The sequence below is a fragment of the Onychomys torridus genome, chromosome 18, assembly GCF_903995425.1.
Source record: "Onychomys torridus chromosome 18, mOncTor1.1, whole genome shotgun sequence".
Classification (NCBI taxonomy): Eukaryota; Metazoa; Chordata; class Mammalia; order Rodentia; family Cricetidae; genus Onychomys; species Onychomys torridus.
In genome coordinates, this window is record NC_050460.1 from 3,338,738 (window position 1) to 3,364,086 (window position 25,349).

Genomic DNA, 25,349 nt, shown 5'->3' on the forward strand with positions numbered 1-25,349 from the left:
GGGCCCTGTTGCCAAGGTCTACACTTGCTAATTGCAGTGCTGCCTTTACCACAAGACCTGTGAGAAGACAGATGGAGTTGGGCAAAAGCTCTGAGCAATGAGGGGCCACTTACAAATTGCACTTCTGAGTTTCCAGCCTTTAAATAGCCTATTGTAGATTGCCTCTACTTCCAGAGATGCTGACATTTCCCTCTTAACACCTTCCTCTCCCCACAAATGCTGCAGACACCTAGCTCTTGCACATTTCTCCCCAATGTGGAGACTGCAGGCTTCATATCACCACACTCTGCTCATCTGTCTCTTTTCTGACAGAAAAACTTAACTAAAGGCCCTTCAGTAATATCAGTCTGTTACAACAATCAAAATTATATTTATAACTTTTAATGTTTTATAATAAGTAACTGTTTTTTCTTTATATTAATACACCCAGATTTAATGCCCAAGCCATATTTAATATTTATTATCTTACTTTGATTAAAAGGTAACACAAATAATTGGTTTTCTACTCATTGATTTTTGTATCATTTCTAAGCTGATTTTATCAATATTTTACCTGTAGCCACCACCCCCAATTTGATTATAACATTTATTTTTTTAGATTTATTGGGAAGCTTAAATTTGTTCTCAGCTCCAGTGTCTTATCTTTGAATCAGCTTAGTATAATCCTGTAGCATGATAAAATGCATCATAATGACTAATCTTGCTTGTCAACCTGAGACACCTAGGAAAAGAAAATTTGAGGAATTGCTTCCATCAGATTAACTATGGGCATGTCTGTTCCAGGGCCTTGTGCATGTTATACAGCCACTTTACCACTAAGCTATAGCCCCAGGTTCTAATTTCAATTTCTGTGAAAATTTAGGTGATAAATACAAAAGATTCCCTCTAATTTTCAGGCTGTTCGTAAAGTCATTGTTGTTTATGCAAAGCTAGCATTAGTCCTGCCATGAACTTTGAATTACATACTCTCGGTCCATTGGGCATCCTTTAAGTTACTGCAGCCCTCCAAGCCTCCCACTTAAGGTGCTGCCCTTTGACTTGTCTGCTGTCTTCCCTTTCTCTCTAACTGCAACTTGACCTCTTTCATTTATCCCAGTTTCTCTTTGTCATTTACTCACGAACATTCACAGTGATTAGCATCCCCAGCACCCACCTGAAAGCCAGCTAGGTAGGCATGGCAGCCCTCCTGGATCCCTGTGGAAGGAATCTCCAGAGCAAGCTTGTTAGCTAGATTAGTGTGAACAGTGAGCTCTGGGTTCAACAAATGGTGTGTTTTAATAGATAAAATGGAAAGCAATACCCCATATCAACCTTTAATTTCAGACACATACACAGTGCAGCTGTACACATGAACACACACACACACACACACACACACACACACACACACACAGAATACATACACACACACACACACACACACATACATAGGCAAAAAGAATTTTAAGTAACTATGCTTATCAACTCACTTTCTCTGACTCCAAGTAAATGCCAACTCTGTCTCATAGTCCTTCAGTATTTCCTCCTTTTTAAATGCCCAACACTTGTCTCCAAATGACCCCTGCTATAATTCTCTTGCTACTTGCTTCACTAAGAACATAGAAACACACACACACACACACAGAAAAAAAAAAAAAATTTGTCGGCATATCTGGCAACTTCTATCTTTCCCCAAACTCTTCTAACATTCATCCTTGCCCTACTTAAGAATGTGCCCATATAGCTACCATTGTTTTATCCTATATCCTTAATTTCTCCTCTACTGTGTCATTTTTAATTTGTATAAAACACTTTATTTGTTGTTTGGTCGAATTGAATACATTGTAACTATATTAAATCTGAGCTACCATTACTGCATTAGCTTTAACCTAACTAGATTTTTTTTCATATTGCTGCTATGGAATTGACTATTTCTTTAGAGGTTCAAGAAGGCCTTTGAAGGCCAACAAGGTGACTCAGCAGGGGCTGGTGCTTACCAACAGGCCTGATGGCCTGAGTTTAGTCTCTAGGATCCTTATGGTGGAAGGAGAAATCCAACTCCTATAATCCTGCCCTCTGACTCTCAAATGCATGCCATGGTACACACATGCACACACAAAATAATAAGAAGAAATAAATGTAAAAAAAAAAGAAAGAAAAAAAAACCACTTGAAAAATTGGCAGGTTTCTTTTATGTACAAAAAATATATTCATGTTAACTTTTTAATCACATACAGTGTTAATCTTTTTTTTAACATTTAATGTGTGTGCTTGTTGTGTGTGTGTATGATGTGTCTGAGTCTGTGCACCATAGGAGGTCTTTTCCTATCACATCCCTGAAACAATTCTCAGCTGCTGTGGTGCCTACTCAAGGCTCTCTGGCTCACAACCCTACAGATGATCTCTTAAGTCTCTGCCTCCTGTCTTGCTGAAGGTGCATAGGAATTACTGGCACATGTTGCCACATCTGTTGTTAGAGTTTTCCTTCCTGGCCCAGTCAGGACAAATCTCTCTTACCCGCCAGTCCCACAGTCGCTCAGACCCAACCAAGAAAGCACACAGAAACTTACATTGTTTAGAAACTGTATGGCCATGGCAGGCTGCTTGTTATCTACTTCTTCTATCTTAAACTAACCCATTTCTGTTAGTCTATTCTTTGCCACATGGCTTGTGGCTTACCAGTGTCTTTACATGTTGCTTTTCATGGCGGCGGCTGGCGGTGTCTCTCTCCAGCCTTTTACTTCCCAGAATTCTCTTCTCTCTTGTCCCGCCTATACTTCCTGCCTGGCCACTGGCCAATCAGAACTTTATTTACACAGAGCGATATCCACAGCACACATCTAGACTTTTATGTGAGTTAATGAATCCAGCTTGGTTGTCATGCTTACATGGCTAGCTCTTTTATGCACTGAGCCGTCTTCCTGGTCCAGCAATGTTCATCCTAAAGTTAGTGGTAACAGCTTTTGTTGCTAGTTGATTGGTTGGTTGGTTGTGACTATGTGAAGAATACTGTTGGACTACTTTCTTAGTTTCATATTGGGCATTGTTTTTGATACCTTGAACAGCCACCTGAATGCCATGTGGCTCTCTCTTCACTTGTTCAAAATTATGTATTTATAAGAATATACTAAAGGTATAAATACCAAAGAAACAAACATTTGTCTTCCCTGCCTGGCGTTCCATTCTAGCTGTTTCCCGTTTTTACTAAATTCAGTGTGCAGCTCTACCCAGACAGTGGAGCAGCACAGTTTCTGTCTCCTTAATGTCCTCTCTGTAGTATACAGCGTTCTCAGCCTGTCGCCGGCACTCTCCCTCCCCTGTCACCTGTCACAGTTATCCAGTACCTCTACACACGGCGGTACCTTATTTATTCCTTGGTTTTTCTCTTTGACACTACTGACTCACTCTATGCCGAGACAGTCTTTCTACTGGATTTCCCCACTGTGGTTTTCTCTGACTGTTTTCTCTTGATCTCTTTACTCATTATTTTCTTCTTGACTGTAAATGCTGGCACATTCCACCACTCCATTCTCAGAGCTCTTCTCTATCTCCCTGTGAGTGTATGTAGTGCTGTGCTTTCTAAGAGTCATCTTTAAATTCCTAGCTTTAAAAGATACATCTCCAGCCTTTGTTCCTCTGAGGTCTAAACTCGTATCTCCAACCTAACCCTGTGTGGAAATTCACAGACACTTCTCAACTTACCCAATATTACATTCTTGAGTTGATCCTAAATACTGCCCTACTTCTTCAAATGGCACATGTGTTCACCTGAAACCTCAGAATCATCTTAATTTCATTACCCCTTCATCTTCCATCCTTCAAAAATTCACATTTGTTCTACATTCATCCTACTTGTTACCAGCTATACCAGGCTTCTTGTCATCTCTTACTTATACTATTGCAGAGAGTCACTATTGGCTCCCTGTTTTCAGCCTTGTCTCCCTGATCTTCACTTGACACTACAGCTAAGAATAGGCCATATAGCTGAGTTTTTAATCCCAGCACCTGTGTGCCAGCATTCAAGGCCAACTTGGCTATATCTCAAGCTTCAGGACAGCAGAGGCTATACAGAAGATTTCTATCTCAAAAAAAAAAAAAAAAAAAAAAAAAAAAAAAACCATACAAGGGATGGAGAAGTGGCTCAGAGGTTAAGAGCACAGGCTGCTCTTCCAGAGGTTCTGAGTTCAACTCCCAGTAACCACATGGTAGCTTACAATGATCTATAATAAGATCTGATGCCCTCTTCTGGCATTCAGGTAGGCATTCATGCAGAAAGAATATTATATACATGAATAAATAAATTTCTAAAAAACATACAAAAATACATATTTAAAATGTAAATAGTATTATCACAGTTGAATGATCACAAACCTCCAAGAACAGCCCCTCACTCTAGAATCAGTATCCAAAATCCCTCTTTACTATAACCTAAAAGACTCAATAAATATGGCAAATGGCCACATTTTCATCCTCTTTTCCTGAAACCATGCTGTTCTTCTTACATTGGTCCAGTCTGTTACTCTATAGAAATAATGAAGCTTCAACAAATAGTTCCAAACCCATGGACTCATGAATGTGCCTGGTTAAATCCAGTGCATCACAAATTAAGTAAAAATGATTGTGAGAGGTTTGTAGAGAAGGGTGCAGGTAGACAGATGTAGTGGGCAAGTGAGATAGAGAGACTGAGAGTTGTCAGTAGTCATAGCAGTTTTAAATTGTCAAGGAACCATTTTGTTTTTCAAGTTCAGATCTTTATACCAACCCACTTAAGAGCAAGCCCAGGGTCCTGTGAGGACTACTTTTTCTCTTACTCTGGATGTGCCAAGTAACACTTTTTCCAGTGCCAGTGACTGAGTACCACTATTTCCCATCTTTTAAAAGTCCCATCACCTCCCAACATCAACACAATGAAGAACAATGTGAAGCCTTGAAGATAGTCCACATCCAAACCTTAGCATTGTACTATTCCCCTAGGAAGTCCTGCTGCTTGCCATGCAGCTATTTGTAATTTGCTGGTTCATTCCTTAATTTTTTGTTTATCATCCTCAAACATTCCACATTGACTTTTTCCATGATTTCAATTGCAGTTTACTGTCTCCTTGCATTCTTTATTTCAGTATCATATATGGCTTACATTTATTTATCTAGCTTAGGCCCTCATATACCACATAAGCATGGGGAGGATGAGGCCTTCCTCTTGTTCATTGATGATCTTCAGCGTTTGTATGTTCTTCATTTGTATGTTCTTAATGAGTATTTATGAAAAAATAGATTACATTTCCCTGTCTTAAAGTTTTCTCATGTGGAGTCACTAGAGATTTCATAAGCATTTCCATTGTGGAAAGCCTATAATAGGAAGAACAGTGGAGAGGAAGGAGAAAACCTGGACAAACATTTATTACCTAGGTGCCTGGGAAGAATAGAGTTGCCAGATGCTCGTAGTCAAGAGAGACAGATGGTAGCTGCTATCAGAAGGGGCCAGAAGGGATGAGAGTTGATGAGAAGGAATATGGAGGGTAGAGCTCTTATTTGTACCTAAAAATGATCTTGGAGTTGGCTGTTAGAAAGTGGGTCAGGAGACCCCAGGAAGTCAAGAAGACATCAGTAGAGAACAAGGTCAAGGGGTTCAGCCAGATTCTGAAGCCACTGTAAGGACATGGACTTTTACTCTGAAGTGATAGTCACTGGGGAAAGTTAACAGAGTGTCATCATCTGACTAGCCCTCTGGATTCAGTAATGAGAATGAACTATAGAAAGGCCGGTCAGAAGAAAAAAGTAAGGGAAGGTCTATGTAGTTAATAATTAGTTTCCACTAGAAGTATATTCCCACTTTAAAAAAAAAAATCAGCCTTGTAAGATGAGAGCTATTTGTCTGTCTCGATTACCGCCCAATCCTTACCATTTATAATAATAGTTGATATATTTTAGGTTCCTAAATATTATTGTACAGAGAATTAATTTTAAGAATTAAAGAAGTGGTTAGTAAAATGAAATGATGGTGGTACCCTTGGAGTTTGTTAAAATGTGCTCAACCACTTTTGTGTGTAAATATATTCTAACAGATTAAATATGGAATGGAAAAAGGAAAAAGGAAAAAGAAAAATTCCAGGCTTCCTGCCTTCTGAACAGCCAGAATTGCACTGCTGTTTCTTCAGTCATTAAGAAGAGTAAGAATTTAGCAGTGGCCATTTCCAGTTTTCTGCAGCCACACAAATCCAAGTACAGTGAGGTACCAGCTCTAGGTAAAATGGAATAAGCATACTCCATTAACTCAGTGGGAAGTTTTATCAGAAGGATTAAAGTAGTCAGCTAAGACTGTGGGAGTAGATAACAGCATCATTGTTGAAGAATCAGACCAGAGTTTTAAGTGCCACCAAACAAACCATCAGTGAGTTTGCCCATCCCTCCCAGTATCCCAGTCTGACTAGAACAGAGTACTGATCTCTGACTCAGCTTTTCTCTTAAGTCAGTTTCTCCATGGATTCTCCATTGCAGTCCTTTGTAGGAGGTATTTGTTTGTATTTCTATGAGATTATTTAAACATCCTTGAATTTTTCATGTAACTGATGTACCTGGAGAGATTAAGTACAGTCATATGAAATTCATTCCACATTTTTCATTCAATTTTATTAACTCAGTTTTTAATATAATTCTCTATTACCTTTTAAATGTGTTTATTGTGTGTATGTGTGAGCATGTGCATAAGCATGCCACAGTTTACTTGGGGTTCAGTCAGTGGACTGTTTTCCTGAAGTTGGTTCTGCCTTTCCACCCTGTTTTGAAGCAGGTTCTCTCTTGTTTCTGCCACTGCGCTAAGCAGTGTAGACTGTAACATCTGAAGCTCCTAGCTCCTCTGTGTCCACTTTCCATCTCTCACTGGGAATGCTGGAACTACAGACATCCAGCTTTTGACAGAGGTTCCAGTCAGTTCTTCAGACTGACATGAGGATTGCTTTCCCCACTGAGCCATCACTCATTTACTTACTTTATGGGATACTTCAGCAGCCATGATTTTCATAACATACTTGCCTGTAGTTGTCATTTTTTAAAGTCAGATACACTGAAGTGTAATTTGACCATCACATGCATTTGTACTATGGTGAATTTCTTCTATTTAATATTTGCCTTGTGTCCTTTTGTAAGCATTTCTTCCTTCAGCCCTTCCTTAATCCTTGACCACCTCTAATTTTTTGGGGCTAACTCTATAGTTTTGATTTGCTTTCCCTAGTATAATACATAAAAAGAACCATGTGGTATGGAGCTTTTTAAATGTTTTCTTTCCCTTATAATAATGCAGTTAAGATTCATAATGTTATTAATTATATCAGTAGCTCATATTTTTATTATAGTAGACCAGCATTTGGATACACCACAGATTGTTTAAGCATTAGTCAATTAAAGGATAGTTGGGTTTTTTCAGTTTGGGGCAAATATGAATAAAAGCATAAATATTCACATGCAGGTGTTTGTGTAAATATATTTCTCTTCGATAAATCCTGGGGAGACAGATTAGTTGGTTGTTTGGTAAGTATAGTCTTAACTTTATGAGAAACATGGCTTTCAGACTGCTTTCCAAAATTGGTTGTACCATTCTACATTAACATTGACAATACATGAGAGTTTCTAGTAATTTTGTTCTTATCACCACTACATTTTGTCATTTGTAGAAGCCATATTAAACCAGGCCCTTCTACATGCCTTAGTCACAGATACTTGGGAGGTTGAAATAAGAGGAACTATTTCAAGAGCAAGTCAAAAGAATAAATAGCAAGAGTCACTCTAATGGATTATATAGTAGAATCCATTGTGGTTTCAATATGTATTTCCATAATAATTAACTTTATTGAGCCACTTTTGTTCATTTGCTATTAGATTATTTTTTGGGTGAAGTGTCTTTGCACATTTTTTGCCTATTTTATAAATTTGAATATTTGTTTATTGTGATAGAATTGTGAGTTCCTTATGTATTCAAGAAATATGTCCTTTGCCTATGTGTTTATTTCTCAATGCATTACGTTTTTATTTTAACAATGTTATTTAAAGAGAAATTTCTAATTTTTATTAAGTCCAACTTACTAGTTATTTACTATGAATTATCTTTGTCCTAAGAAGCCTTTGAAAACACAGCAATTTCTTCTACTTATTTTCAAGACATTCTTTATTTGTTGCCTTTAAAAGGTTTGTCTATTTTGATTAAAAACATATACATGATTTTATAGTGGGGATTATTTTGATATCATTTACAAAATAAAACTATCCTTTCCTGATTGCATTTCCTTGAGTTTGTTAGTGAGAATCATGTGGATGGTGGTACTGTACTGTCTGATTCCACCAGTAATTGTCTCTGTCCCTGTAACCAGACCTAAGACAAAAACCTTTTTTGTCTGCTGAGTTGGAATGATGATGTCCAGTTATTGGAAATGGTACATAATACAGTGTGTTTACACTTATGTTTTTGAGAGGTGTATCTGTGTGTTGTAATTTCCCCATTAAGAAAGAATACTTGCTGCACTTGGGGAATGGATTTCTTGTAATGGAGCAGATCTTTGGTGGGGAGAAAACTTCCTGCCTACTGCATGCCATGTTATACTTCAAAATCCTTTTTTCCATTAGCAAGAAATAGATTTGTTCTACATTAGCAAACCAGTAACCCAGTTTTGATTGTAATTCATATAAAATAATAAAAGGATTAATGAAATATGGAACATATGATATGGAGGCTGTGATCCAGAGAGCAGTACTTCTGTCTTCAGATCAATTTGGAACATGTGAGGACCAAGGCTTAGCCATAGTAACTAGATGCTGATGTTGAACAAAAATGTATAAGTCTGTAAAAGTAAATTTAGAGTATATTACATGATGTTTCTGCTACTTCATATTTGAGTTGCTTTATTTACAAAACCAATACTTTATGAGCATATGTACCTCAGTGCCCTTGGTTAACGGAACCTGAACAGCTTTTGTCCTGTCCATTAGCCCAATATTCAAGTCAAGACTTCATAGGTCTTTCCAAAAACAGCTGACCAAAATTAGAAGTTAATTTTTCTTTGTAAGTTCTTAATTTTTATAGTTTCCTTGATGAGTTTCCCCGAAAGGAAGCACCTAATCGTAAAAGCTCCTGTGGCTATGATTTCCACTGCATGGTAGATTGTGATTCATCAACATAAGCCCTTCTAAAAGCTGTAGTTTTGGGTCAGAAAAAATGAGCTACCACCTACATGACATGGTATAATCAATATTTTCACTGAGGACTGTAACCTTACCTTCATATGGAAAGGTGAATCTTCTATATTCACCTGAATTAGATATATTTTAGGAATTAAAATGAGAAAGAGGAATATTGAAGGGAAAAATAAAAAAAACAACTGGGCACCATACAGTATTGAGAAGTTACATTATCATTGTATAATTAGCAGTCAACTTGTGGGTTTGATATGACCTCAGATAATACCACCCTTTGGTGATGCTTCTGTAAAGCTGCTTCCCTGCTTATCTGTGTCAGTAATTATGAACTGGGACACTGACAAATCACCTCTCTGAAACATGTAATTTCTCCCAAGGTGAGTCCACATGGAGTAACAGTGCTTTGGGGGGCATGAGGCTTATTTGACAATCAACAGAAATCAAAATAGTCATGTAAGAACAAAACAAAAATAGTTACGTAAGCCAGGCCTGATGGCATCTACATGTATCTCAGAACTCACAAGGCTGAAACAGGAGAATTACCTCAAAATCACTGTATGTTGGTTTCCTGGTTTACATAGGGAGTTCCATGACAGCCAGGGCTACTTTGGGAGACCCTATCTCAAATAATAATAATTTTTTTAAAGTAAGAAATAGAGAAACACAACTGGGATAATTGTAAATTGCTTGCCACATAAGCATGAGGACCAGAGTTCAATCCTCAGAACCCACATTTTATTAAGCTGAGGTCTACTCCTTCTTCCATGGTTTCTTCCTTCCTGCTTTGCCCAGCACCTTTTGCCATATGGGGATCCTCCTCTCACCAGAGCCTCCTGTAGATTCCCTGGATCTGTCCCTTATTCTGTGGAAGAAAATCGGGAGCTGGAAAAGAAAGCTATAGAAGATTTGCCAAAAGAGGCAAAGCATGGGAAAATCAGAGCAGAGACCATGGGAACAGTGGACTGCATGAAGTGTCTTCTTGATGGTACAAATAAAAGTTTCATAATTAACACAAATTTGAACATGTTATCCTCCCACAAAGAGCAAGACCATGAACGAAAAGGGGGCAGTAAGGGACTTGTCGAAAGCCAGGGTCATAAAGAAATGCTAAGAAGCACAGAGGTCATGCCTATACTCACAGCCTGCAGCATTCCTGAGGCTCAGTAGGCTGCTCTCCCTAAGGAAGAGCACCTCCTAAGACAAGTGCTACACAGCAGGCCGCGTTGAGGTGTGGCAGCAGAGCCAAGCCAGGCAAGCCCAGCACTATACCTGGGTGCATGAGGACCTGTAGGTAGCAGGCCTCTAACACCTGAGAATAACTTTCTCAGTTGCTCCTTTGAAAATAGCTGCTGTTGTGGTTCACACACACACATGTGCACTCTCACACTCATATAAATGCATGATATTTGCCATGTCATCAGAAACTGTATGTAATTATTATAAAAGATGGAGTTGTACTCGTCCATGAATAACAGAACATATTTTCTTTGGTTAGTGTGTATTTTGCCCTTTAAAAAAAACCTATGCATGCATTCATGTAGCTATCAGCTAGAGATAAAGTGGAATAGCCAACTTCACTTTTAACTTTTGTGTTTCCACTCACAGCAAAAAGTAGTTTATGATGACTTAAGTTGATCTGGGTTTTCAGTGAACCCACAGTATCATTTTCTAGGGAAGATGCAATCATGGCTGGCAGAACACATGAATGATCCACTCTAAGCCTATCTTAGTGAACCAGTGAGTTTGTTTCCTTCCTTACAGGAGTGTAGGGTAGGAGTTACCGACAGGAACACAGCTGAGTCACTGAGCATCCCAACCCAGTGTGAGTGATAACTCAGGAAAGTGATATCCCTGGAAGTCCTGCACAGCTTTGTAGCTGTTTCCAAGAGAGCCTTCTCCTCAGCAAATGGGAGATGCTCAGCTCCTAAACCTTTGCATTTACTTAGCTGCTCAAGTCTTCCTCTTCCCTCCTAGAAGGAATTGTTTGATTTGGGTTAGAGGACATATTTACACATCACATACATAACCAACATAATGAATGTAATGGAGTTGAGTTTATTTTGTCTTCACTGGATCATTCAGGTTTTCTCATATATTTCCTACCTCCCACTCCCTGCTCTTTAGTCAGAGGAGCTTCATCAGGCAAATATTTTCAGCTTTTTGTTTTATTTCATTTTGGGTCCTAAGGCTTGAACTTACAACCTTGCAAATGCTAGGCAAGCATTCTACCACTGAACTACAACACAAGCCCATGTTGAGCTCTTGATTATCCACATAACTGGATAAAAACTAGGACATATATAATCCCAAGGAAAGATAACCCAAAAGCCATTACTACTTAGCTTTGAGATGTATTTAGCAATGTTTGAATTGTTTGTACTTTCTTACTTATAGTTTGCTAATGTTGCCATCAGTTTGCCCAGATTGAGCATGGCTTGATTCTTTGACAGATTTATTGGGTAGAGGCACAAGAAAACCATGGTTAACTGAGGAACCCAGATTGGTAGAATTATTATTGAATTAAGATTTTTCTTTGGATAAGTCTCATTAAGAGTTGCCATCATAACATCAAGTGTATAGTCTAGCATAGTATTTACCAAATTACAGTTAAAACTTGTGTCATCTCAGATGAGGATTCTCCTTCTTTTTCAGTCTTCCCCTTGGTCATGTCAGGGTTGGTAGAATCTGGGAGAGGTAGTCACCTCATTTTGCTCTAGCTTGTTCACTTCTCCCCTGAGGAATTAGTATAATTAAACTGTGGGGGTTTTCCCAGAACGGTGCGGGTTTACAGATGATTCAGCTCCCTGTACCATATGGATCAGCTCCCTGAAGGCTAGGACATAACCCAGAAACCCTTTAAGAATGAAGATCTCAGCTTTTTAAATTCAGGGAGAATACACATTCCTTTCAGTAGAATATAATATTCCATGGTACAAACACATAAAATAAGAAAGGTATTTAGTGCTGGGCACTGGTAGCACATACCTTTAATCCCATCACTCGGGAGGCAGAAGCAGGTGGATATTTGAGTTTGTGGCCAGCCTGTTCTACAGAGCAGGTTCCAGGATAGCCAAACAGAATACACACAGAAACCCTGTTTCAAGAAAACAAAAATGAAACCAACCAAACAAGAAGGAATGTTATTTAGCATGTTGCCTCATCTTAATGTCCTTAGATTCCCTACACCCTTACTTGCAGTGGGCATGTGACTAGATATGAGTATGGGTTTGTGTGCTTTTCAGAGGAGAATATTTATACATGTAATGGAATTCTCAGATGAGTCCAGAACTTGCTATTAATAACATACTTGAATTTAAGTCATAATGCTATATAATTGTCATGAAGCTTTTTATTGAAGAAAGCACACATCTAGTGGCAATTGCTTATCATATTTGTCTTCACTAGGGGGTTAAACCTTTCATAGGAAGTAATTTTTAATTTCTGAAAATTGCTAATTCCAAGCTGAGCACAGGAATGGCTGAGAAGGCTGGCCTGCATTGAAAGACTGAATTACAAAGAGACAGTGGTCAAAGCATATGTGACAGGAGAACCTTGGCCATCTGAGGTCACCAGCCACCACCTCAGGCATCTGAGTGTCTGTAGACTTGTCTGTTCCACACCCTGTGCTGTTTCCAAGGAAGGACCAGCCTGCAGGTCAAGTTACATGTGGCCTCCACTTTTAGCTAACCACAATTTCTCATCAGGCAGAAATGGAGCCCACTTCTCCCCCAACCCCCATTCTAAAATTTTCTTTACTGCTTTTGATTTTCTGTCAAATGTTATAGCAGTTGACTTTCTGTAGCAGTTGCTAAAGAAATAGTCCTTACTTACTCTCAGTTGGTGGACTTCATGTATTTTCACTGTGTGTTAGGTTTTGAATGATTCCAGGAAACCTTCCTTATGCTGACATTTATCTTCCACCTGTACAACATGGCTCTAGAAGTAAACCACTGGAGAGAAATCTCTTAGGGTTCAGTGTTGCGCTTGCTTTACTCAGCAGGGCTGCATTATAGCATTGTTTGACCATATGCATGGTTACTAGGTGATTGGAAGGGTCTACACCTGACTGAGCTACACCCATTGGCATTTCTCTAAGTAGCGCTTTAGAAGAAACAGAAGAGGCTGGTGGATAATGGTCCAGGCCCTCCTGAGGCTATCCTGTATTTCTATCTGTTTCTCTCTCCTCTATCCTTTTACCTCTACATTTCTACCTAATATCTCTTATCCCTCATTCCTAAAGAGTTCCCTGTCATAAAAATGTGGGATCTGGTCTCCCACAAATGGCACCAGGAACAGGGATAGGAACTTGACAAAAGGAGTGTTGGGGGCATCGCAGGTATAAGGGAGCATGACCAATAAGGAATTAAAAAAATAAAAGGGAAGTTGTTTTATTCTCGAGAGTGAAAGTTAGGCAACGGAATGCCAAAGTTGAAAAGTGAGGCTGCAGTGTATATTTCTCTCTATCTAGGTTTCTTTCTTGTTTCTCCTCCTTAGTTTCTATCTATAAAAATTAGAAAAAAATTAGGGTAAGATGAAAGAAATAAAAGGTAGAATGTAGAAATATAGTATTAGACAAAACATAGGATAAGATAAACAACAAGATGGAGAAGCTATGTCCTTGATTTTCCAACTATGAGGCTATGAATGTAAACTCCTGGGGACGAATCAGAAAAAAAATCTGTCAAAGATATAAAAAAAAAAAAAAAAAATGAGCAGAAAAAGATTCTTGTGGAAGCTTTTGGCCTGTAGACAGTCTAATTCGAAGTTTTGCATGGCAGAAGAAAGAACAAAACAAAACTCTCTGCTCTATCGGCAGATGCCATTACAACACTGTACAATCAAAATTAGTTTCCATTTGACCATGAAGCAAAAGTTTAGAGAACAGAAATCTTAGGGAAAACATAGTAATCTCTCTAAAAATCTAAAAGCTTTTCAGACCTTTCTTCTCAGATTTTTTTTCTCTTTTTGTAAGGGTAAAAATTAAATTCACCTGGAAGAAACATCTTATCAGAATGGGAGAATTATTTGTAACTTCCCTACCATAGAAAAAAAATCACCTGAAGTATTATTGCTAATCCTTACTGTTAGTGTTATGTTTCCACTTCTAACCAACAATCGGGAAGCAATCAGTGAAGGGCCAGGGAGTAAGCACCTCTGAGTTTGAGTGTGTTCTGGGGATACTATTATCCCTGCAGTCGTCCAGTAGCTTCCTTGAGTGTGATTCTGAGGCAGAAATGGTGCACGACCTGGGGAAAGCTGCTAGTATAAAAAATATGGCCTACAAACAAGGCCAGCAGGAATGATGAGAGTCACCCGCCCAACTGCAAGCCCTGAGTCGGTAGATGGGGCTATACAGCACCAACAGCTGGGAAAAAAAAAAAAAGAAAGAAAGAAAGAAAGAAAGAAAGAAAGAAAAAAGAAAAAAGAAAAAAACTTTCTGAAAAAATTCTTTGTCAAGTATTATCATTCAATTTCACTGACCCAATGAGGCAGGGGAGGGAAGCACCCAAGGATTTTCGCTTCTGGCAACAAACACCTCTGTGAGTGTACTCAGACAGGTATAACGCACTCTGGGAACAATGAAAAATCTGATTAGAGAGGTACACCTGTCAAACAGTAATGCAGGTGTCCTAATGCAAGCTGAAGGAAGACAAAAAAAAATCTCTTATGGTAAAAGCAGAAGCTTAATTTTGGTGTGAATATGGACTGTGTGAACAGAAGTTTTCTTCCGGACCTGAAATACAGCATGGGAATTGTAGTTCATTCATAACAGCATGATGATATAGAGAAAGACAGCTTGGGAAATGTAGTACATAATGTAGGTTGTAACAGCGTGACTATATAGAGAAAGGCTGTTTGGGATCTATACTCTGTAACAGAAATTCTGATACCACACTGCCCAAAATCTCTGCACAAAATGCCATTTCTTTTCCAAGCAATATTAAAAAGCTTAGCCTTACTTCCTGAACAGGTGAATAGCTTGCCTTTCGGGAGATGATTAAAATGCTAATACTATTTGTCAACACGCTGGTTTGAAATCCTTTAGAAAACAAGGGAAAGTGATCCTTGCATTGGTAAATTGCTTTAGGTATAGAAAAAAACAAGATTGAGTTGTGCTAAAAATGCAAGAAGGAAATATTAGCATTATTTAAAAAAAAAAAAACCCATAGTAATCTTAGAAAATGCAGCTTTAAAAAATTAAGAAGAGGGAATTTTACCCTCAGTCAAGTTGAAGGGCCACTGATAAATTAGGCTCTGACTTCAAACTCTCAGGAAAACTTTCAGAGTGATATCAAAGCTGACTATAAACTCCGAACTTTAGAAATGATTTGTCAGCTGAGCGGTGGTGGTGTCACACGCCTTTAATCTCAGCACTCAGGAGGCAGAGGCAGACATATCTCTGTGAATTCAGGGAAAGGTGCAAACTACACAGAGAAGCCTTGTCTTGAAAAACCAAGAAAAAAAGAAAGAAATGAAATTATTTGCATACTTCCTGTCTTGTGATTAGTTCTGTTAAGAAATTCTTTCTACATGTCTGCTAATAGAGTTTGCTTTTGAATGTAAGTTTGTAAAAAGTGTAAATATGTATAGTGATAATCATGCTACTTGTAAATATGTAAAAAGTGAAAATGGAGTTTCTTTTTAAATATAACTTTGTAAAAAGTGTGAATTCAGTATCTGTCTAGTCCAGAGAAGTTAGGTAACATTAATTTTTAAAAGATAAACCAAATCAAAATAGAAGCATCGTCAAGTTTTTATTACTTTTTACCTTCAGATATATTTGAATACTTTTTTATGATAGCTTAAAATATAGTTTTATGATCTTAGTGGAGCTTTTCTGTCTTCTTCCTAGAAGTTTCTGCTCTTTCTGCTTCTGTTTAGAAAGGGGTAGGCCTCCCACAGTGGGGTAAGCCTCCCACAATTGAGTTAGTTTGTGAAAGTGTTTCTATAATTAGCATGGGTTTTTGTTTACTTGAGTGGATATTTTGATCTAGGAAAAGGGCTTGGTGAAGCTGAGACTGCTTTAGTCACTTTAGACCCATTCCAAAGAGGAAATTCCACCTTTATTTTCCTCTACTCCTTTACTGGGAGTAATGGCAGCTATGGAGTCCACTGTGGATGATTTGCAAACTCAGTAGGGACCTGAGTCAGAGCTGCGTTAGACTCTGTACCCACTCCTATCACAGGCTGTTAGTCAAAGACTGGCAACTTTCTTCTTGATAGCTTCCAACCTACGTCAGAGTATGCTTGATGGAAAGTATATCAATGGTAAGGAAGATAATCAAGAAGGACTACCTAAGACAGGCACAGTCTGTCTGAAGGGACACTTGATAAGAATGAGTCATTGTAATGCATGAGTTGATGTGTACAACCAGTTACCATTTTGGTCAGGATCACAGAGTTCGCACTTGGGCAGTGGGAAATTTCCATTTTTGTCCAAGGGCTAACAGTATTTTCTGTTCCTTGTGTGCACACACCACTTCTTCCATAGGTTCTGTCTCTTTTGTATCTAGTAAATTGTCTGTGCCTTGCCATGTCCTGATTCTTAGACCTCATTAGAGCAAATCTTAAGGCTCAGGAAAGATATTAAAATAGGCCTCAAGAGCTAGAGGTGGTAGAGTTCAGTGGTAGAACTCTTGACTGCCATGCTGGACTCTTGACTGGATTCCATCTCTATTACAACGAAGAAAGGAGTCTTCAAATGTATGAGTATCCATACACAAACACATACATGTTCACTGTTTGACAGGGAGAGAGGCAGAGAGAGTATGTATATGTGCCTTTTACTTGTGATTGAAAATAATGCATGCTAAGTATATCTTCTACCATTGAGCTAATATATCATAGAAAGACAGACAGACAGATATTAGATCCTTCATAGTAAATTAATGTTTAAAAAGCTTTCACTTACAATTGTTAACTTCAGTCATATCCTGGGAATTCAATAAAAATAAAATGACCCATTATCTCCTCTATTGTGGAAGGGCATGCTCACATTCTCCTTCTCTCTTCTCCCCTCCACTCTCCTCCCTTCCTCTTCTCCCTCTATGTCTTCCCTCCCTTCCCTTTCTTTGTTTGTTTGCTCACTTGTTTAACATATCAGATGTTTAGAGGTTAACATAATACTAAAGAAAGTTGACTGGCCATGATTTTTATCCCAAATATTAAATATGTGGTGGTCATTGGCCCAATGACTAGATATACTAAGGAAGCTAATTCAAAGGTACATTCCTTTAAATTCATTAGTGTTTGAGAGACAATGGAATAGGTAACATGTTCTTGAAAATTTCGAACTTTTTTTGTGGTTCCCACACAAGTATTACCTGTATATCCTGGCACCTAAAAGTATCAGTCTATACCTAAACCTTGCTCATCAGAATAATCTGGGAATTGGCCCTTTCAGGGGTCAGCAGGCCTTCAAGGTTAAGGGTATCTTACCTCTTCCAGTATCTCTCAAACCTTAATGTGAATGCACATCCATTGTTAAAATGATTCCTTGTCTAGTCAGATAGTATTGAGAGTCTGCATGTCTAACAGGCTCCCAAGCAGTGCCACTGCCTAAGATCACACTCTGAGTACAAAGTAAAACTAAGGAACACCTGAGCTATGAGTGTCCAGCAGAAACTGGTCTTGAAATGACAGGGAAGGCCAGGGATGTCCAAGGGGCCTTGGAGATTTAGTACTTAGTATGTGAATCAGCACACAGAGACATAAGAGATGCTTAGGGGAAAATTCAGCCAGCATCTAAGATGCCTGTGTGTAAGTTAGTTGTAAGTTCATTACCTACAGGATCCCTGGCCAGACAGAGCTGACCTCAGGAGGAAATGCATACTAACTTACTGAGCATGCAAACACCCTATCCTTTACCCCTCACAAATATCAAGAAGCCTGGAATCTGTTAGAAAAAAGAAAAGCAACCAAAACAAACTTAGCAGCATTATCAGTAGCTAAGGTTTGCTCACCAGCGCAAAACTGGGAAACAGTGACATGTATTGAGTGTGCAGCCTCTATCCATCAGGCCTGGATAGGAAAGGAAAGACAGAAGAAAGCATCTCTGAAGAATAGAGGGTACTCAGCTATAAACTGGAGTTACACATCAAAGGAAATCATGAACCCCTGCTTCCCTTTAGTAATGGGTCTGTCTGGCTCTCTTGAAGTCTGGCCCACCTTGCTTTGGCTATTTCCATTGTTGAAGTTGAGATTAAATGCTTATGGAAACTTGACTGTTATCACTAAGTAGATTCTGGTATTTCTCAGCTTGGTGATATACCCGGTATCAATTCTTCCTATAATGCATAGGAAGTTCAGTGTGTTGTACAGTGATGAAGATCCCACTGGCACTAAAGTCAAACTAGTTTATTCTCTTTAAAAATGAGTTCCAGATTAAAGAAGATGGGCACTGTTATTTTTAACAATTCTGTTCATGCTGTTTTAGAAAATTGATTTGATAATTCCCTTTTCTGAAGGTAAAATAACAGAACAAAGTATTTATACTTTGGAAGTATGAATTGGAAAACAATTTAAAAATCGGTATTTCCAAAGCCTCAAACTAATTTTTCCAATATGATCACCAACCACATTTAAATTCTTTGTGTCATTCACCTATAATAGTAGCCTTTAAGTAATTTGCTCTAGGAAATGCCTAGAAATTCATATGTGGCAAAGCACAAGATGTGGTGGGGTAGAAAAATCTTTTTTTTAGTGATACTTTTCCATAGACTCTTGAGTCAGGGTTAGGCTTTGAGCTGTACCTCACTTGAGTAGACAAGGCATTGAGTCCTGTTCCTACAACTAACTAGTTCATTTTACCTGAACTTGATGGTAAATTACATGTGCTAAAGTTACTCAGTCTTTCAAATGCCATACTTGTAATAGCAGGCAGTACTTCGAAAACAGTGGTTGTTAATCTGTGGGTTGCAATGATTTGGGGGTTATACAACCCTTTCACATGGGTAGCCTCAGACATCTGCATAACAGTAGTAAAATTACAGTTATGAGGTAGCCATTAAAATAATGTTGTGGTTAGGGGTCACCACAATGTGAGGAACTTTATAAGAGTCACAGCATTAGGAAGGTTGAGAACCCCTCTTCTAAAGGAGGAATAGAGAGAGGAAAGGGTTGAGAATGTTCACAGATCATACAGCCTTACGATGTCCTATAGTCATCTTATGCACATCAGTCCATGGGCATCCTTTATAGATCTGTGAAAAAGATTGATATACAATGCTGTACTTCCCTCTCAGACTGTTTTTTGCAAAGGGCTTATCACATTTATTCTGATAAACAAGTTTCTGACACTTGCAAGAAAGAATAAATTACATTAGAAATTTTTGCATGATAATTATTAGGGACTTACTTCTGGAATAAGAAGTCCTCCTTAATAAAGGGCTACACACTGCCCTCTGATAGAACAGTGAATGTTCCCTAAAGTCAAAAATACACTTTTAATAGTTTGAGTATATATGCTTATGTTTGATTAACTTAGGATTCATATGTGTTCCTGGAAAGCCAAACCTGACCCCAGTTCAACCTGTGGATCCCAAAACGGGAAATAAATTTGAATTATTTTTTTTTAGTTTGAATTTTTTGTGAATTTTCTACATAATTACTATATTTACATATTCCTCACCTCTTTCTGTACCCCTCACCATGTGTCCCTCTGTATTCCCTCTCAACTGACTGTATCTCTCTCTCAGCAACCATTTATTGCCTGTAACTGTTCATCTAAGAGTAGGGACTTGTGACATTTTTCTTATCCACATTGACATGTCAACTAATTGTCATTAGGCAGCCCCCTCTTCTGGGATGTCACCTGAGCCTTAGGTGTAGGGGGTGCATTATAGATGGACCACTTGGGATTGTGTGTCCTGTGGTTCTCCTCTGTGTTAATTACCAATTGTGGACCTCTGTAAAAAGCCCCCTACTGCATCTGTTGCATAAACAAGCTTCTTTGAGGAGAAGTGAAAATGATACTTATCTGTGGATAGAAAGATAAATATTTAGAATACAATTAAAATTCATTTGAACTTAGGAAAATGGCAGAACTAGGTTCTCCTCTAGGACCTATGACCTCTCTCAATCCATGGGTAGTTGGCTAGGTGTTTAGTACCAGGCATGAATTCTCTCCTGTTGAGCAAGCCTTCAGTCTAATTAGACAGCTGTTTATTATCACCAAACTAAAACTGCCACTATTGTACCTAGTCTTGCCAGGCTGCCATTGTTGTGGTTCATAGACATTACAGCTGGGTATGACTACTGAGTGATTTTTTTCCTTGGCAGCTTGGGTAGCACTTTCTTATACTATGAGATCTAGTTCTTAGGAAAGAGCTTCTAGGTCAGTTCCACCTCAGTTCCTCTGAGTCCTGTGTCCAAATCATGTGATATCTTCAGCAATAGGCTTTTAACTTCAAATTCTGGAAGATAACCAAGGAAAATGGCAATAGCCTGTGTTATTTGGAGATTCTTTTGGACTTCTGTGACCAATAACTCTAAGGGAGATGTTTCATGCCTGGCATGGGCATTATTGTTAGTGTCAGTTTGTGGGCGAGCATTATCACTCTGTGAGGCTTAATCTGTTTATATACTCTGTCTCTCTGTCTAATGTTCTATGTATCAATCTATCTGTGAATGACTAAATTTTTAAAAAGTCTTAACAAATAAGTTAATGCTGTGGGATGTTCTGTATGTAAAATACGTTGCTCTGATTGGTTAATAAATTAAACACTGATTGGCCAGTAGCCAGGCAGGAAGTATAGGCAGGACAAGCAGAGAAGAGAATTCTGGGAAGTGGAAGGTTGAGGCAGAGAGACACTGCTAGCCGCTGCCACAACAAGCGAGATGTAAGGTACTGGTAAGCCACGAGCCACGTAGCAACTTATAGATGAATAGAAATGGGTTAATTTAAGATAGAAGAACTAGATAACAAGAAGTCTGCCACGGCCATACAGTTTATAAGTAATATAAATCTCTGTGTGTTTACTTGGTTGGGTCTGAGCGGCGGCGGGACTGGTGGGTGAGAGAGTAGAAATGGGTTAATTTAAGATAAAAGAACAGCTAACAAGAAGCCTGAGCCATTAGGCAAAACAGTTTAAATAATATAAGTGTCTGAGTGATTATTTTATAAGTGGGCTGTCGGACTGCCGGGGCTTGGCAGGACCTGGAGAGAAAACTCCAGCTACAGGTTAAATATCTTCCAACAGTGTGTTCTACAGAAATTTCAGAAAAATAGTAAATATGCAATGGAAGTCATTTCACCATACATTCTTTGTAATTTTAATTTTAAAAAAATGTGAGAATTAAAGTTGACAGTGTCTTGTGACCCTAGCTATAATAACTGCAGCTTTTGAGACTATTCTCACATTCAAAATCAATTCATTTCAAAAGAATTACAGGAAAACCTAACATTAAAAAATCCTAGACTCAATCAAGTAGGTGTTCAACCTCAGATATGACTGACTTACTTTTGTTTATACCTGTTATTAAAAGAATTTGGATTCTGTGTTTATTCAAGAATAAGAATTGAATATTTAAAATTCTCTGGCTTTTAAGAGTACAAGTGAACAGACCGCAAAACCCCAAATTTCTGTGTCTGTGTCTGTGTGTGTGTCATTGAGCAAAAATACATTGTTTTTGTTGTTCTTCTGGTTTGTTTCAGTTTTTTGTTTTGTTTGTTGTTGTTTTGTTTTTTGAGACAGGGTTTCTCTGTGTAGCCTTAGCTGTCCTGGAACACTCTCTATAGACCAGGCTGGTCTGGAACTCACAGAGCTCCACCTGCCTCTGCCTCCTGAGTGCTGGGATTAAAGATGTGTGCCACCACACCTGACTAGGTTCTTTCCTGGTGTTTGTTCAATTAAATTGAATACATTTTCCTACCTTGTTCTTGTGTGGTTGTAAATAGACATATGCATACAAAATGGTCACTAAAAGAAAAGAAAGTAGAAAAGAAGGTGTAATATATATATATACCCAGGTTGGCTATGCTTAGTTAAACTACAAGTTGTCCATTCTTATGAATCAATTTCCTCGTGGTGTTTCTATGCACCATTCACCAAGCAATAACACCATCAGTAGTTAATGATCCCCCGGAAGAAGCAGTTTCATTACACAGGAATGACAGTTGAGAGCTGCTGAAGACTATCCTGTTTCTGAGTAGTTTATTACTAACTTTAGTACTTTGATAGTCATTCTGCTTGTGTAGCTGTAATTACTACATAGCTCTGGTAATGTATGAACCCCTGTGTCATCACAAGCCTTGAAGTGTGGTGAGCATCGCTGTCTTCAGGTGCAGCATCTGAGGAGCAAAGTTAATGGTATCAAGCAATTAAACTGAACTGTCTTTAAAGGTAAGAAAGGTTTAATGCTACCCTTAAGTGTAACTTAACACTCACTAAATATTTTTAACTGCAATAAAAGCATGTTAATTGTAGACATAACTTCTTTATAAGGCCTTGTTTTTTTTAAGTAGATTTTTTTCTGAGAATATAAAAGCTTACTGAAACATTGTCTATTCCATAAAGCACTGAATTTTTCCTTTGCTTTTAAATCAGTGAGAAAAAAAAATCCAAAATAGCACATGAAGTTTTTTGTTTTCAGTATATGTGTGAACTAAATCGAACATAGAGTAAAGTGACTATTGACAAATTTCTTGTTAGTTTCATACCATTGCTTTAATCATATTTTTTAAAAGTTAAGAATTTGCCCCTATGAAAAAAAGAAAATAGGAATTATACTTCAGTGTTGTTACATGCACAAATTATTAGGTCTTATATAAATTAACATTCTGAGCCAGCAAAATGGTACAACAGACAAACACACTTCGAGCACAAACCTGATGAACTGATTCTATATCCCTGGGTTCCCAGGCAAAGGAGAGAGCTGATCCCTGAAAGCTTCCCTCTGCTCTCACCATGGGCGTTAGGACATGCACACACCCACACACATGCACATGGTGATAGATACATGAACTAATGAGTTAATAAAAAGGAGTATTCTACATACCTAGCAGTAACCTGTCTTTCTTACATATTTTTCAATTTTCTTCCACTTCCTGAACTGTTTCTGTGCCACTATTACTATGATCGGTGTTTCTGACTAAGCTAGACCTTTACTTTTTAGTAGTATGATATGTGACTTTACAGTGCATTTAACAAGATCCTGGTACACATCACAGAGAGCACTGAGTGAAGTCTCTGTGCACTTGGCAAAGACTTTTCCAAGTCTTCCCCACTCCCTTTTCCACTCCTCACCCCTATCCAAGCCTCCCCTACCTAGTGCGTGTATTTGCTCCTTGCTCTGGGATTAAGGAGCAGAGATTTCGGCAAGATGAAACTTGAATGAAGCAATGTGAAAGTTTGTAAAATAGTACCTCACAGACTTCACATTAAATAGGAAAGTGCTAAAGATGTGTATTCTGCATAATTCTGAAGATGTTACACACATGGACAGCTGGAGATTGAGCACAGTCCTGATTGTTCACTGAGAAGAATGAGGAGTGGCGCTTGTCCCTTCTGCAATGCTGCAGGAGGCACAGCTAAGCTAATGCAGCCCTCATCAACAGGAATGCCGCAGGAGAAGTTTGAGCAGTGACCAGTGTCTTGTCATAGGCATTGATAAATTCTTTCTTTAAAAAAACTGCTTTTGTTGGAAACACTGTGATGAAATTGACATAAGAATTTGAGCTGTAAGGAATGCTAAGGAAAATAATTTGATATTTTCTTTCATGTCCTGGATTAACATTCATTCATTTTATTCACTGATCATTTTTTTTCTAGTTGTGTCAGTTAAATATCTGCAAGGAAGCAATTCTGAATGTGTCAGTCATTGAAGTGTAGATATTTACATGTCATTTAAAATTGTTGCCACTGGTGCTTTTTGCTCTACTCCAGTTCCCCCAGCACTCTTGCAAGACTAGTTAATTCTTCATAACTTCGAAGAATACATTTAATTTAGTCATACTTTGTTCTTTATGGAGTGGTACATATTAGCCTCAGTGATTTGTGAGAATTAGAAGTGCACAGCAGTTTTGTCTTATGCTGTGAAGTTGAAAGATACATATATTCTGTGTTAGCCACTCTATTGGAGCAGTACACTAAGATCTGAAGGATAGAAGAATAGATTAAATGTTATTGAAATTATTATAACATTTAAAAAATATTTACTATGCAGTTTTTTATGAAAAAAATGAGTAATGGCTGTAGTAGAAAACACAGTTTAGAAAAAAATGCTCTTGATTAATTTGATAATATTAATATGAATGAATGTGTTTGACCACATAATTTCTAATAACTGTGGTGCTATATACACGTGGTTAGAGAGTATTCTGACACAGCTGTGCCTTAAGTGCAATACTCCTGAAGCAAGTATCCTCACATTAACCTCCAGATGGTTGTATTTGCTTTCATCTTTTGCAAAAATGTAAGATACTTTGCCTATCATGTTTGTGTGTGTGTGTCTGTGTGTCTGTGTGTCTGTGTCTGTGTTTGTGTGATTAATTTTTAAAGAATTTATTTTTTATATTGTTTGCTAGTACTGGAAATTAAAATTTTTAGATTCTCTGCAATATGCCAGAGTTATATAGAATTCTTGCTGAAGTATGCTTGGGAAAAGACTATGTCAAAGAATTTTACCCCTATTGAATAAAATTAGAAATCAATGAATCAAAATATATCAAACCAAATGCTAATTTTCTTGTACACATTACATATCAGTTGCCTAATTAAGCCTTCTGGAGTCTAAAGTCTTAAGCATCACTCTTTATGTCATACAGTCATATCCAAGGGTGTTTAGTGCACTTGCTGTTTATTGACTTCTGCGCTGTATTCACTTACCTGGGTAAGAAATCAACATGAGAAGCAGTCCCTGAAAAATAGTTTAATTGATTAGTGATACCTCTTTCTAGCTAAAAGAGAATTATTAATATTTTTTCATTTTCAATAACTGTGTACACTTGACCCTTCCAAAATATACAAGAGTAATAATTTTTTTCCTAACACTAAGTTTTAAAATGAATATTTTAAATAATTAAATGTAAGAATATAAATTTCTAAGTTTGACGGTGGTAATTTGTTAGAGAAAACATTTGTAAAAAGCTAATGTTAACAAAAATTGATAGAGAAACTGAAATTTTGGGGATGGTATTTTCAATAATGAACAACCTTAAGTGCACCACAGCTGCTGCACTGACTCCA

The 25,349-nt window shown here is 37.9% G+C and overlaps 1 protein-coding gene across 2 annotated transcripts in view; it reads left to right on the top strand.

The window, feature by feature from the left end:
- Positions 1–25,349, top strand: part of Tbc1d5 (TBC1 domain family member 5) — a 292,901-nt gene that overhangs the window by 153,729 nt on the left and 113,823 nt on the right. The window lies entirely within an intron of this gene.